We start from the raw sequence: 14,563 nt of genomic DNA on the forward strand, positions 1-14,563 counted from the left end.
GCCCCTCTCGCCCGGAGCCGTCCCCGCTGCGCTCTCTGGGGAGGTTGCGGCTTGCAAGAACTAACCCACGGCAACATTCTAGGCCCTGCTGCCGACCATTTGACACGGTCCCCTCCGGCCTGGGGTTCCTGCAGTGAGGTCCCGTGCCCATCTACCTGGCCCCGAAATTCCTCACGTTTCTTTACGTAGCACCCATGGCAACCTGGAGAGTTGTTGTAGTTAGTCTACCACTAGAATAATTGGAGTGTCTTACTAACTTATCCTTGTCTCTGCAGCTCACAGGATTTGAGTGCCAGGTGTTTGCTGCTTCCATCCCAGGGGCAGAAGAGGAGCTCTACAATCTCCTGTTGCCCCCCAAGTCTGAACGAGGGAAGGAACACTTCCCATTCACGTCCCTGAGGAAAGTGCTGCTGCAGGTGGCGTGTTCAGGAAAATGCCACACCCTGTGGTTCAGTCTTCTTGAGTAGCTCTGGAGGGCTTTACCGTGTGTGGCACCTTCTAGAAGTGAAACAGGGTTTGTTGGCAGCTTTTTTGTTGGCTGCACTGTGGTCATGCCCTGCTATGTATCATGCAGGAGAATTTGACAGGCCTGCTGGGCAATTTCACCTGCTTTCGCTGTTAGGAATCTGTGATGAGACCATCACTATTCACCTCTAAGCAACCCCTGTTCTTTACCAATGTGCCTCGTACCTGTTTCACAGGTCTGAAATACAGACTGTGCCGTTTCACAGCTGGGGAAGTTGGACTGCAGGGACCTCTCAGGTCCGTGTTCTCAGGTGCCCTTGGTCACCCCATTTTCCAGCCCCTGTAGCTTGTCCAGGGTCACAGATACACCAGTCCCTCCAAGGCTAGCCTTCACCTGCGAAACTAGGAGATGGCAGAGTTATTTTGGACAGTGATTGGATTCTTAGGTACTGCCTAATGCCAACAGCTGAGGAACAAGACCTGACTGTGAGGAAACATTTGCAGGGTGACCTATTTTCCCTCACCTCTGACCCTGGCCATACCAGGAGAGCCACTTGAAACTCTGAGAAACTAAAATATGCTAAATACTGTTTTGTCAGATAGAAATCTCTCTCCCAAGCAGAGATTACTCAGAGAGTGAGCTGCTCCGGGCAAATTAACATCATAGAAATAATAAACCAAGTTTAAACCTGTTTCTATTCATCTGGCAAGTGCTTTCACACTAATAATGGAAAGGGCAGCAGTATTATGTAGTAATGGCCTCCTTTTCATTGTTCTGTGCAACTGCACTTCATTAAAAGGCAACCTTTCTTCTGTCCCTAAATAGTAAACTATAGCAGTAGCTATATAAAAGCACTTCAATATTTTATAGCAGCTAAGGCCGCCTGCTATCTATAATTACAGTCAATACTTGGACTGAAGAGAAATGACTTCATTTTCTTAATGTTTCATACATGGAAAAACAATCAGGCTTTTCCTGTATTTCTAATTGCATTGACTGGCTCCAGATGAGTGTTCTTTTCCAAATTATTACCAGGCCCTGGAAAAAGTAGCACTGAGGTAAAACCTTCTCACAACTAAATGCCACTCCTTGTTGCAGCCTATTTCTGCAAGCCTCAGTCCCAAGTCCCATTTAGTCTAGGGACCCCTAGTTCCAAATTCATAAACATTAAACTTTGATTAAACTCTGCCTGGAAATCAATGAACTTGGGAGTTCCCCGTGGTCTGATGCCAGCTGTGTGTTGTGCTACTAGAGTTTTGGTACTGAAAGGACAAGTAAGTGAGGGGTGGAGAGAATTTTCTGGTTGGAGCTCCTTGGATGAGGGGAGTTGAAATGAAGGCGCTGTGAACTCTTGCTGTTGCAATTTCCTAGTTCTGTACCCAAAAGCCCTATCAGAAATCTAGAAAAAACTTTCATTCTCAGGCCCTTGCCAAGCAAGTCTAGTACTTTGTTTTACCAGAGATTCACAACCTACTAAAAGCAGCACTTGTTTTGTTACAAACTAGATGCTTTTGGCTGCGTGCTGCAGAGAAACTACATCTGCAGATGACTGTCTTCTGTTGATGTCCCTCTCATCTCTCCCCTGAAGGCAGGCAGATGCATGTCTCTGTGCTTAAGTTTGCTGCCAGCTGATGCAGCTGCAATTTGGGCTGTGGAATCCAAGGTAGTGAGGTATGGATATGGACACACTGATACATGGAGCACATCTGGCTGGAAAGATGTGGCACCTTCTACCACCTCTGGCCTGACTGTTCAGGAGCAGGGCCGTGTGCCTGGCCATGACCATGCAGAACAGTTTGATATTTGCACTGGAAAGATAGGCTTGTAAATAGATATTGTGCCAAAATGCACAAGACTTGCCTTCAGGAAAGTCACCCATTTGTCTGTTCGTTGCTGCAATTACTGTGTGCCTGTGACACTGGTTGGGTAGACCAATGAGTAGAGATGATTTGTGCACAGAAGATGCTCTAACTGCAAGGATTGCCAAAGTACCTCCAGCACTGCTGTATCCTTGCTAGGAGTCTAATTTGGTTAACGTGGCTGAGCACATTCTAGAGCAGAAATTTCCTGGGTATGTTATCACTGTGCTGGAATTAAAATACAGTTGACAAGAAACCTCTGATTGTAAGCAAAGAAGAGGTGTTGACCTGAGAAATAAATTATTTCACTGTCTTGCCAGAAATACTCACCCCAGTTAAGATTATCATGTATTAGTATGTGAAAGTTGATGGGGTTGATGCCCTGGCAGTGGTGACTGTGGGCCCCTTATCTGTGTGGTCTGTCAGGACTGGCATGCCAACAGCTGCAGCTGGGGCAGGAAGTGATACCAGCACAGAAGCTGCCTCAAAGTAACCGTGATTTGCAGAATTTCAGATTTCGTCCTGAAAATCTTCCCAGTTCCCACCTCCTCATTGCAGTTACTGAGTCAAAGAATCAGTTATTTGAAAAACTGTCTGTTTCCTTTATGGTTTGGCTTGTTGTTGCATCCAGGTTCCCTTTTTCGTTCCTTACTTCCCATAAAATGCCAAGCAAAAGTAAATTTTATGCCCATATGAGAGTGAGTGTCCAGGAGCCCCTTCCAGAGAAAAGGCCACATCTGCAAGTAAAATCAGCCCTTCTTCAAATCATTACAAAAATTTCAAAAATTCAAGTATTATTTTGAAACAGAAAAAACCTAGAATTTTCTTTCAGTTACTTGAGGAAAAAAAACTGCTTTGAGCAAGTGTTACTTTAGCATTTTTTTCCTTGTTCTTGGAAGAGTTTTTATACAAATGTGAAAATTAATTAGGATGCAGGATGTAGGATCTTGTTTATGTGAACATATTTGTTGAAAGTTTATGAGGGCTGAATATTGCAGTAATTGATGTGTGCTTGTATTTCAGTTTCTCGTGGATGCCATCTGGTCCTGTTAAGTTGCTCCGTTGTTTTATATCTTGTGTTGTGCTGGTTTATTTTTCTTTCTTATGATTTTGTGCTTACTGTTGTTGGGAGGGGGAGGGAGTGGGAGAGAGGGAAGCATGGACAAGTTGGAGGAAGGATGAAATATCTGTGAAAGCACGAGCACAGGATCAGTTTTGATTAATTCAGTTTGTATACATGCTTTACATTAGGGACTGGCAGCATGTGACTGGCAGAATGGATACATCTCACCCAGATTTTTGAACATAGTTGGCTAATGTTAAGAATGACAGAGAACATCTGCTGAGCTGTTAGTGAAAAACATGCATCTTTTTATCCCCTGCAAAAATGGACCACATTTTCATAGCTGCAAATAGTCTGTGTGGTGCGTTAATTTAATTCTTCCTGAAAAGGCCACATCTGGACAATGCCACTACTCTGCTGAGTGTGCTGCCTGCTTGTGCTCCCCATCCCTCAGCAAGCTCTGTGTTGGTGGGTAGTGATGTTTTTCCTTTCGTCCCATGTCCTGGTGTAAAGGAGGAGTAACCAACTGCCTGGAACCCAGATCGAGAGGCTCCAGTTCTTCTGTGCCCTAGGTGTCATCATTCCATCCTGAGGGCTCAGTTCCCTTCTTGCTGTCAAGGAATTCTTTCTTCATGAGACTGACCTCATTTGGTCCAGCAATGACCCAGCTGCCCGTGGGCAGCACGGCTTTGTACGTGATGATCTGGGTCCTGTTTCCATGCTGCTCCTTTGCTGACCATCCACATTCCTTCCCCAGCTTCCAGCCCAGGACTCTGCTGTCAGACTGGGTTTCATCTCTTTGATCACAGGTTTTCCCCTCCAGCCCTCAGGTCTTCACCAGCAAGTGCTAACCCTGCTTCTGGGCCATCTGCTCTTGTCTCACTCCACGTGGGCAGCAGCAGATCTATTGCAGAACTGGATTCTGTCCCAAAGCCATGCACTTCTCTCCCCGTGGTGGCCCTGGGGACAGCTGTCTGGTGCAGGGACAGCCAGGGCTACTCCAGGGCTGGCCATGTGCTAAATGGCCAGACACCACACGTGCAGATGGGTTGAGTGGCTGCCACCTCGAAGGGGAGAGGAGTTATTTTCTTTGCAGGTGAGAAGAAAAAAGGTTTTCAGTCAAGAGATTAAGATGTCATAGGAGGCTTGGGTACATAACACAGCAAAACCCCATGTTTTAAAGGGCTCTATATTGCTTTGGAGAGACAGAAATTATTTGGTAGAGTTTAAAATCTCTCTCTTTTTTTATTACACTTCTTGGATATTAGAGCCCTTTTACTGCCCACACATTTGTATATTAAGAAGATTTTTGAGTAGAAATGGGCAAAGCTTTGATAGAAAACTAAGGTGAAAAAAGAATAAATGCTACTCTTAGCAGAGCTGGTTGGGAATGGTTTAGCCTTCCTTGAGGGGTGGAAACTGCAATCAATTTTAAAAGCCAGTATTTCCCACATTATACTTTTGCTTTGCCAAAAAAAATAAGGTAGAAAATAAGAATAAAGCAATAATAACATTATTTTCTCTGGGTTCAAAAACAGGATCTGCCATGGTGCCTTTTCTCCCATTAGAAGGATGTGATTTACCCTGGACAACCTCCTGGACTTAAAAAAACCCTAATTTTTAAAACACTGGTATGGTCTCAAGAATAGAGATTCTTTTTTTCGGTTTGGTTTGATTTGGTTAAGTCTGGTTTGGTTTTTTTCCCAAGACACAAGAGCTGGAGGAAATGATTGAAGAGAGAAGCAACACTTTCCTCCCATAATTGATGCAGAGTCATTTCTCTGTTGGATGATGAGGCAGAAACTCAATTATGGCAGAAGACAGACTGTGATGAGGTTCATCTGGCAACAAAACTTTCATATTTGGAAAGCCAAGGTCCAAGTACAGATTGGACTGGGAAATGGATTTTAAATTGGGCCTTCCCATCCAGGTGTTCCCTGTGTCTCATTTATAAAATTCATGTGGTAATCTACCAGTGTTCTGCTTGGGGTGCAACAAATCTTCCCTCTCTGCTCATGCTTGGCTGGTTGGTTGGCTTCAAAGTGTCCTGCCAAATATAGGAACTGTGGTGGGTGCTCAGCTGCCCAGACAGCACTACTCTGGTGTAGGAGAGGGCTCAGTGACTTGGACAGTGCTGTCTTTAGTGGTAACTTGTCCCTGTGTCAGCTGCAGAGGCTTTGGAATCATCCCTGCTGTGTCCTACAGCAGCTAAGGGAAAGGCTCTTGTAATTGCTTCTTGCATTTATTAAATAAATGTCTTCCCAGGAGTGTTCTGGGCAGAGAACTCTGCCACAATGTCTTATCCTGCCCTTAGCCCTGCCTGCTAAATGAGAGACTGGTCTCCATATTTCAGCTTTCTGAAATATTTCTCCTAGTCCTTGGGGAAAAAAAAAAAAAAAAAAGAGATCAAAAATCAAGCATTTTGATCAATGTGCAGGGTTTTAGGAAGTCCTTTGTTTGAGAGTTTTATTGGTTTTCAACTACCATTTCTCTGCTCAGCTTTTGCCAAATGCTCAAGCTCTTTGTTTAGTTGCTCTGAAAAAAAAAAAAAGGATGTGTGTAATTGCTTCACTGGATCAATACTCTGATGGCTTTAATCTTTCTTACAGGGATAATTTTCTGTATTCCTGACTCTCAGGGTACCTGAAACACACAGGTGATGACTACTCTACCTTGTCCAAAATGCTTTTCTGGTGGAGGCGTCCCTGTGACAGAGTGGTCTGCCGGGAATAAATTCAGGGATGTTCTTATGGCAGAGGACTGGGGCACAGAGGAATAATGAATCAAACCTCTTGGACACTGACAAAACAACAAGGTCAATTTTTTTGGAGTACTGCACAACCTCATCCATGGTGCCACGAATGCAGACCCCAAAAAAACTGCATTTGAGTTCTGCCTTTATCTGAGCTTTAGGGCATTCACTTCTTTCTCAAATGACTCTCAGTCTCCCAACAAGGAGATAGCAATTGCACCGGATTAAAGGATTGCATTGGTTCTAAAACAAATAACTGAAACTCACTAATTTTTCACTTCATCTAGGTGAGTTAGTAAAGGAAGTAGGGAAAATGCACATTTCTGAGTGTGAGTAGATGGGAGCTGTGATGTCAGCCCCATCCCTGGAGTGGGTAAATATGTCTGGAAAGCTTCTCACCCCATGCCCTGTTGTTAACGACTCACTCTACACAGGAGACCTCAAGAGTGGGAGGAAATGGCAAATCTTCGAGTGGAAAGCATCTCCTCCCTCCCAGAACAGATTGCACTCATTTTGGTAACACCTGCCACAGCCAAATAAAACCCACTGGAGTAGCACAGCCAGTGCCAGACCACGTGCCATGTTCCAGCTCTTGGAAAGGAGCCATGGTCCAGAGCAAAGAAACTCTGTGTCCTGCAGACTTTGCTCCCTGAAGGGGGCTGGCACAGCCAAAGGAACGTGCCAGGCAGAGGTGCTCCTAGGACTTGAATGTTGCTGGATGGAGGAGCTCATTTTGCTCAGCCCTTGTAAAAGCCCCCCTGGAATCTGGCCCCTCTGCAAAGCATCATCTGCTGCCTCCTGATTCTGTCTGCCCTTGAATTAGGAGGGCTCACACCTTTACTTTGAGGGCTGTTTTTAGGGATTTTGTAGCTCTCAAAGTCCCTATTGTGTGCATGAAATAAACTGTGAGGTTTGTTTTCTTAAAAAATAAAAGGAAACTATTCGTCTAGAAATCTTCACCACTTAACTTTCTTTTTTTTGTCTTGTAACTATTGGAAACACTGGCATGGTCATACTGCAATCAGCTGATTTTTTCCATTGCTTTTGAGAGAAATTATGAGCCAATTAAGCAGCCTCCCTTTTGGTCATGACATTACTGTTTTACAGCATGAACCTCTTTCTGGTACGTAGGATATGCTATTTCTAGTGAAATATGTTAAACTCAGAGCATATTTTTTTAATCAGACAGACCTTCAAATTAGTAAAATAATTGAACAGGTGTGCTCAATTTTCAACAGCAAAACATCCTGGTCTGAGTGACCAAGAAACAGAGATGTTACAAAAAGACATTTAAGATTCTGTGTGTCCTTTTCTTGTAACAATGATATGTGATATTTTTTGAGCTTTTCTTCAAAGTTTTTCTCTTCTTTTCTCCCTTCTTTCTCCCCCAGTACATCTTCTCGATAGTCTAGCTAAAGAATCACTAAAGAATTTCTTCTTTTTTTTGAATATTTCCTCCAAAGAAGACCAAGGAAGATTTCCAGAGATGTTGTATTCACTTGCAATCATGTATCAATTCTTCCCACAGAGAAGACCTGTCTGCAAAAAAATCTCTTACGGCCATTAGTAAAACCCCAATGTTTTGCTTTCCCATCTCTTGCATTATTTATCCTTTGGGCTATTCTGTGAAAAATTAAGGAGGAATTCACTTGGATGCATTGATATGCATCCTAAACTCTAAGAGATTTATTTGTTTAGGTTTCTCTCACTTCCAGCCTGTTAGGACAAAGTCACTTTTAGTGTCCTTGAGTCTTGTTTGAAAATTACATTGAGTGTTTAGAGAAGTTGTAGCACTTGGTGAGGCGCTGGGTTGGCTAGTCCAGGAAAGTTTCAAGATCTGCTTAGGCAAATCCATGACAGACCTGATCCAGTGTTGGCAATGGTCCTGCTCCAAAGTCAAGGCAGGTCTGGAGCACCAGGCCTCCATTTGTCCCTTCCAACCCAGAGATAGAGAAAAGCTCTGTGGGAATCCAAGGGTGGGTGTCAGCATCAGGCTGGGTGCTTGTTCCCTGCCTTTACCAGGTATACGTTGGAAAACAGGCTGGAAAGGGTTGTTCTTTGTCACCCTCAGCATCTACAGCCCAAATGGTGTTTGACAATGCCTACAGGCCCAAATGTTAAGTCCACCTTAGACAGGTTATCCAAACATGTTTTATTTTGGAAGCTACCACTCAACAGCAAATCAGAATGATAAAAATTTGGGGGTTGACAGCATTTAATGGTTTCTGGGCGAGACAGTTTTCCTTTTGAGGTAGGCTGAGCTCTTTTCCTTACTGCTCATCCCCAGGCTGTCCAGGGTGCATCTTCTGAGCTATGGCTCATACAACAGCACACACTCTGCAGCAGCCAGGACAGACAATGGCTGGGTGAAATCCATGGCAGTTCTGGCCAGATAAGCTTTACACATTACACATTACTTCAATTAGGAAACAAACACAAAAACTGAATCTTGGGGAAGGAAAAGGTGCCAGAACACACACTGATATTTTTGCCTTGCAGCTTCTCAGAGTTTCTCACTAGGAGAATCATTTCTCCTTGCTTTTTTTTTCTCCCTGATGAATTTTTTTCTTTTTTTTTTCACTTGTTTGCCTGAATGGATGGAAATCTCTGTGGCTTATTTTAGATATACGTTTAGTCTCCCTGGGATACTCTTTCAATAACTCACAGATCAGCAGTAGGGCACAGGTGTGTGTGTGGGAGAATTGACAGCAGGGAAGCTCGAATCTGTAACCTCTTTTCTGACATCTTTTTTTTTTCCACAGTTTATGGTTGGGAATCAAGAGTATTTTAAAATGTCTTAAAATAATAATATAGCCTAAGTGAGAACTGAGTAGGTGGGGATTCAATTTTTCCAATGCCAGTAACTAAAAAAAAAACAGATTAAGGATTTGTCAGAAAAATGTCAGCTTTTCTATGTTTTCTTCTTAGTGCATTAAAAAAACGTAGATGTGGAAGCAAGATCCTCAATTCAGGAACTTCAGGGAGTTTAACTAAAGCAAATGTCAAGTCCTGCAGCTCAAACCCAACCGCCAGCAGGACAAACTGGGGCAAACAGATTAGAAAGCAGCTTTGCAGGAGAGATGAGGGCCCTGGTGCACACGCTCTGCACTGTCAAGACCATGTCTGAATGCTGAGCTGAGGTAATGGATCAAGTCTAGTAGAATCTAGCAGAGGCCATTGAGGTGGTCAGGGCTGGGGCACTCAGGGTGGTGGCAGAGGCAGAGGGAGCTGGGCTTGTTCAGCCTGGGAAGGGCACAGAGGAAACAGGTCCAGACACATTTTCGGAGGTACAAAGAAAGAATAGGAAGCCATGGGTACAATCTGCAACCAAGGGGAGCTCCAATTAGATGTAGACAGTCATGGGTTGCCCTTGTTCCAGCCACAGCCGAGGTGTACTGAACAGCCTGTGAACACAGCAAATGAGAATTTGAACTCCCGGTTCAACACAGGTTCTCCCACAGAGTTTGAGCTGCCTTGAGCAAATGCCTCAGTCTCTGTGTTTTGAGATCCTGTTTCAGGGGTGGGTTGGTAAAGCAGCACAGTTGTGTCTCCATTTTCTGAGGCTTCTGTATGAAAGTGAGCTGAGAAGCAAGTAAGAGGAAGATGAGATTCTCTTCTGCCTCAGTGGTAGCTGGATGTTCTTCTGAATTGCACAATTAAGGTTTTTGTCCAGTCATACATCCAACACATCTTGCAGCTCCCTCCTGAAAATAACAGTTTTCCCTCCTCTCACATTGAGCAGGAGTGCTTTTGGCAGTCCAGTACCCAGGTGATCAAAGGATATTGCTGCTCATTGTCCTTTGGTCTGTCACTGAGGTCAGTTGGGTTCAGGACTGAAACTCCCCAGGTAAATTGTGTGTGATATTAGTCTTCAGTGGGAGCTGATGAATCCTGAGGGACCCGATGTTATTAAAACCCCTCCATGGACCTGACTTCTGGCACTAAAAAAACCTACAGGATTTGAAAGAGCTCTGTTTCAATTAAATTAGAGAAAAACCTTATTTCTGATTTCCAAACCGTGCACAGTAGAAAAGAAGTGAGAATAGCAATTAATACCTTAATATCTGATGTTTGCAGTGCAGTAACATTCCTGCAACATTTTTATGCTTCATAAATTTTGTAAGGTAGAGGGATGCCAGTATCCAGATCCAACCTCCTGGCAAACACAGAAAAAGTTGAAAAGCAAACCCTGTAGCTCAGGCCAGTTTTACAAAATTACAAATAAAAGCTTTCTGTAAAATTAGTAACTGCTACTTCATGCCAGGAACTCAGAGGAGTTGGATCTTGGCTTGGACCACGATGGGAAGGTAGATTTTAAGGATTATCCTTGAGTGAGGAGACACACAGCCAAATGGCTGGAAATCAGTGTTAAGTAAGGAAGTCAGCTCACATCTACTGTGGGTTTGCAGGTGTACAGAGGACAGCTTTCCTGCGAGTCAGCTGATGGCTGGAAACTCACACTGCTGCTGGGACCTGACTTGTGGAGCCATTCCTGACAGTATGAGCTCAGGGAAAACCCACCTATAGGTACCAGGAGAGGTGGGGCACTGGCAGCGTCTGCTGTGCCCTAAAGGTCCTGTCCCTGCCCTCTACCCACACTTAATAGTGCCTTGAAGAAATACAAAAATAAGTCTCCTGTTCTGCCTCTTTGAAGCAGAAGGAAATATTATTAATGTATCAAAGGTCAGATATGTACTGAATTTTTTGGCCCTATTCATAGAAGCAAGTACGTGTCTCGACTATGACACTGGATATTCAACAACAGCAATGACAGATCCTTTTTTGTGGAGGACTGATTCTGTAGGACCATTTCTGAGGAGCAGATCTGGAGCTCTGCAGCTGGATGCATGATAACTGTCATGGCACAGAACTGCACAACTTCCCTGCAGAAGCCTTGTTTAGTTTGTTGCTTTTAGGACATCCAAGAAGATCTCCATTTGGCTCTGTTCTCAAAAAGTGTACCTGTCAGGGAATTTCTGTGAATACCTTAATACGTCCATGAATCAAAGATTTCCATGGAATTTTTTTAATCCCTTTACCCTTTTGGGTATTAGTATTATTATTATTATTATCATCATCAAAATAGCATTTCTTTTACTTTCCTTCATTCCTTCCCTCCCAGTTTCTTTTCCATTTTCTCTCCTCTTTAGCACTAGTAAAAGGAAGAGAACAGAACACCCCTGCCTGGTGAATTATCTTCCAAAAATCTCCCGGTTAATATGGTTTGAGCTGATGGCTTTCCACTGCCTGCATCGTGTCTTTATTTCTTATTACATGGTAAATATTTGTTGTGAGTCAATTGAGGCAGTACAGGCAAGGGTTTCAAAAGTGATGGGTCCTAGTCTGTGCTTTAGTAAGAAACAAAAAACATTCAGGGCCTGGGAAGCTGGGATTCAGGGCCAGAAAGAGAATTCCCTCTGCATAGAAAGTTTAAAACACCGTATGTTACCTCACTGTATTTGTCATCATGCTTATTTTTCTGGTTGTATTTCTTTTTTTCAGCAGCCAAAAAGGCTTTTAGAGGAGAGATTTAAATGAGATGTTAGGGAGAAGTTCTTTGCTCAGAGGGTGGTGAGGCACTGGCACAGGTTTCCCAGAGAAGCTGTGGGTTCCCAATCCCTGGAAGTGTTCAAGGCCAGGTTGGATGGGGCTTTGAGCAACTTGGTCTACTGGAAGGTGTCCCTGCCCATGGCAGGGGGGTGGAACTGGATGATCTTTAAGGTTCAACCCAAGCCATTCTATGATTCTATGATTCTATGATTTCAAAGTAATTGAATTAAAGGGAAATTGTTAGGTTGTTTATCTAATCAGTTTAACAATGCATATGCCACCACATGTGATTTCTGTAAAAAAAAGGAAAAGCAGGAAAAACATAGCAAGGAGCAGCAACACCAGTGCAGAAACATGCATTCTGTAATTCTGGGTCAAAACTAGAGCCCTGCCATTTGGAAGGGAGTTAATGGAAAACTCCAGCCAGTCTGTAACCCCTGGAGCAAGTTTTATGTGCAGTGGAAACAGCTTCTCCTGGCCACATTGCTAAGGGAAAGCCCTCTTTGCTATGCGTGACACAAAAGGGGAGCACTGGTCTGCAGCTGTAATAAGGCAGGGAAATGGGAGAAGAGAAGCAGGTGACCTGGATATCTGGAGGGAATTGAACAAAACCATGGGCCACAAAGAAATTAAGCAGACCCAAGCACCACTATCATTTGCATTAGATCCCAGTTCCTGCAAAACTTCAACGGTGTCAGTAAAATCTTTAAAAATCGGACAGGTTTAAACGTGAGGAAAGTGCCTTGTCTTTCCTCAATGCTGCAAGTTTGCTTTTCTTTTAAGATGAAGGAAAAGGGGCAGCTTGATGCAAGAACTCCTCTTCACCAAAATGTGTAAGATTTTGCTCAGCAAATTGTCTGAGCAGTTCCTGCTACCCGTTTCTCCTGTTGTCCTTAGGACAATTTGCTTGCCCAACCTTTCCCACAGGGCAGCCTTCCAGCTGATGTCTGCCTCAATTTTTTCTGCAGGCAAAGGGATGCACATCTGATCCCTGTGCTGGTTACTTCTGAAAACGAGTGAAGGGGGGATCCTGCACCAGTAGTTGAGAAATGCCCTTAATACTCAGCATCTCAGTGCATTATTCACTGCTGGGGCAACCGTGGCAGCAGTGATGAGGTGTCTTAGGTCCTAATGCTCTGTGAGCTCAGCTCAGCAGTCCTCAGACCTCAGAGACTGGGATGCTGAGGGTTTTATCTACCCAAGCACTGCCATCTCTGCTGGCAAAGTTCTCTTCTCAAACCTGGGGCTCTGGCAGAGATTATTTGTGAGAGGGGGTAATTAGAAGACAATACTTACTTATTAATGTGATTCTGCTGTGCTTGGTCTGAACTCCTGTATCAATCAATGGCTGAGTCAAGGGTGGCTCTGCCAGGCCAGTCCATCCCTTTGGGCAAAGCTGGCCTGGTTTTTGGCTTCCAGCCTCATGCTATTCCTTGGATGCTTGCTCCAGAGATGGCTGGTACAGGCTCTGGTCTGTCCTCATGGCTTTATTTCTGGCAATTCATGTGCAATAAAAATAGGCAGAGCGGTCTTGTCTTCCCATGTGCAATGAAGAGGTTCTTTTGTAGTTACTTCAGAGTCAGCTGGGTTTGGTACCAGAGGCTGTAGACTCCACCATTTAAAAGGTAAATTATTAAATAATTGCCCCAAAAGAAGTTTGATATTGAACTGACTGTTTCAGTTTTGCTTTTGAAAGTTATCTGCATCTAGCATAGTCATGTTGAATGTTAGAAGATGGATTATCCTGGGGTGGAATTTTCCTTTTTTTCCTCTCTCTGCAAGCTTTTACAATATCTTCAACTTCAAAAAAAAAAAAAAAAATTAGAGATCAGAAGAAAAAGTACTTTAGATGCTTTCTGCCTCTGACAGTGAAGATAGCAAATGAATAAAACCCAAAATCTTCAAACCTAGAGGAGTGGGAAAGCAACAAAAACTTTTTGTGAGTCCCTTAAACAAGTACATTAGTCCTGAGCAATAAAAATTAAGAAAATCATGATTCATACTCTTAAAGGTGTATTATCTGGAAAAATGAAAAATTTGGGGTTTTTTTTCACTTCGTATTCTGAAAAAGGATCAAAAAATGAAAAATTTATAACTTTCATAAGTACAGTTTTACAATTTTAATGTGCTTTTTTTTTTTTTAATATCAGTGTTGTACATTTCATCTGCTGCACTTCATCTCAGCACCCACATGGCAGTTTTACAGGTTTCTCTTGGTGGTGTTTTATCCAGTGTAAGGTGAAGTACCTGGTTATCTCAGCCCTTATTCCCTTCTGTTCCTATGAACCCCAAAACTAGGAGCAGCTACTTGATTCCTGAAAGGATTTTATGGTAAGGATGGTTGTGATAGACATTGTAACAAGGGGTAACAGCCAGAAACTGTGTTTCTGGAAGCTCAGATTTGACAGTGAGCAAAAAATCCTGCCCCAGGGTGGTACAGCCACCCATATGAAGGATGTCTACCCCTGGATGATCCCAAAGTCCCTTCCCACCAGAGTGTGTGATGTAGGATGGGATAAGGCAATGCAGGCCAGGACTGTGCAGGGTGTTTTGCAGCCGTGGAAACACAGCTGTTGATGGCAAAATCGTTGCATTCTGACAGTGGCTCATGCCCTTCCCAGCTTGCTCCCAGTCTCTGGCAAGGAAAATGGAGGTGCAAAGCAAACCTTGGGATGAAGCAGCATCCATGCCCCCCAAGCAGGGCACTGAGGTAGCCAGCGCCACAGCCCTTTGTCCTATCCTAACTGAGTGCAGCAGCTGAAGGAAGCTGCACATTTGGGCTGTCTCAAACACAGAGGACAGGTGGTAGCAGCTGAAGTAAAAAAGTCCAGCTTTTCTACAAATGACCCAAGGAGCAGCATTACCCATTCAAA

This window comes from Corvus brachyrhynchos, unplaced genomic scaffold (genome assembly GCF_000691975.1).
Source record: "Corvus brachyrhynchos isolate BGI_N302 unplaced genomic scaffold, ASM69197v1 scaffold312, whole genome shotgun sequence".
NCBI lineage: Eukaryota > Metazoa > Chordata > Aves > Passeriformes > Corvidae > Corvus > Corvus brachyrhynchos.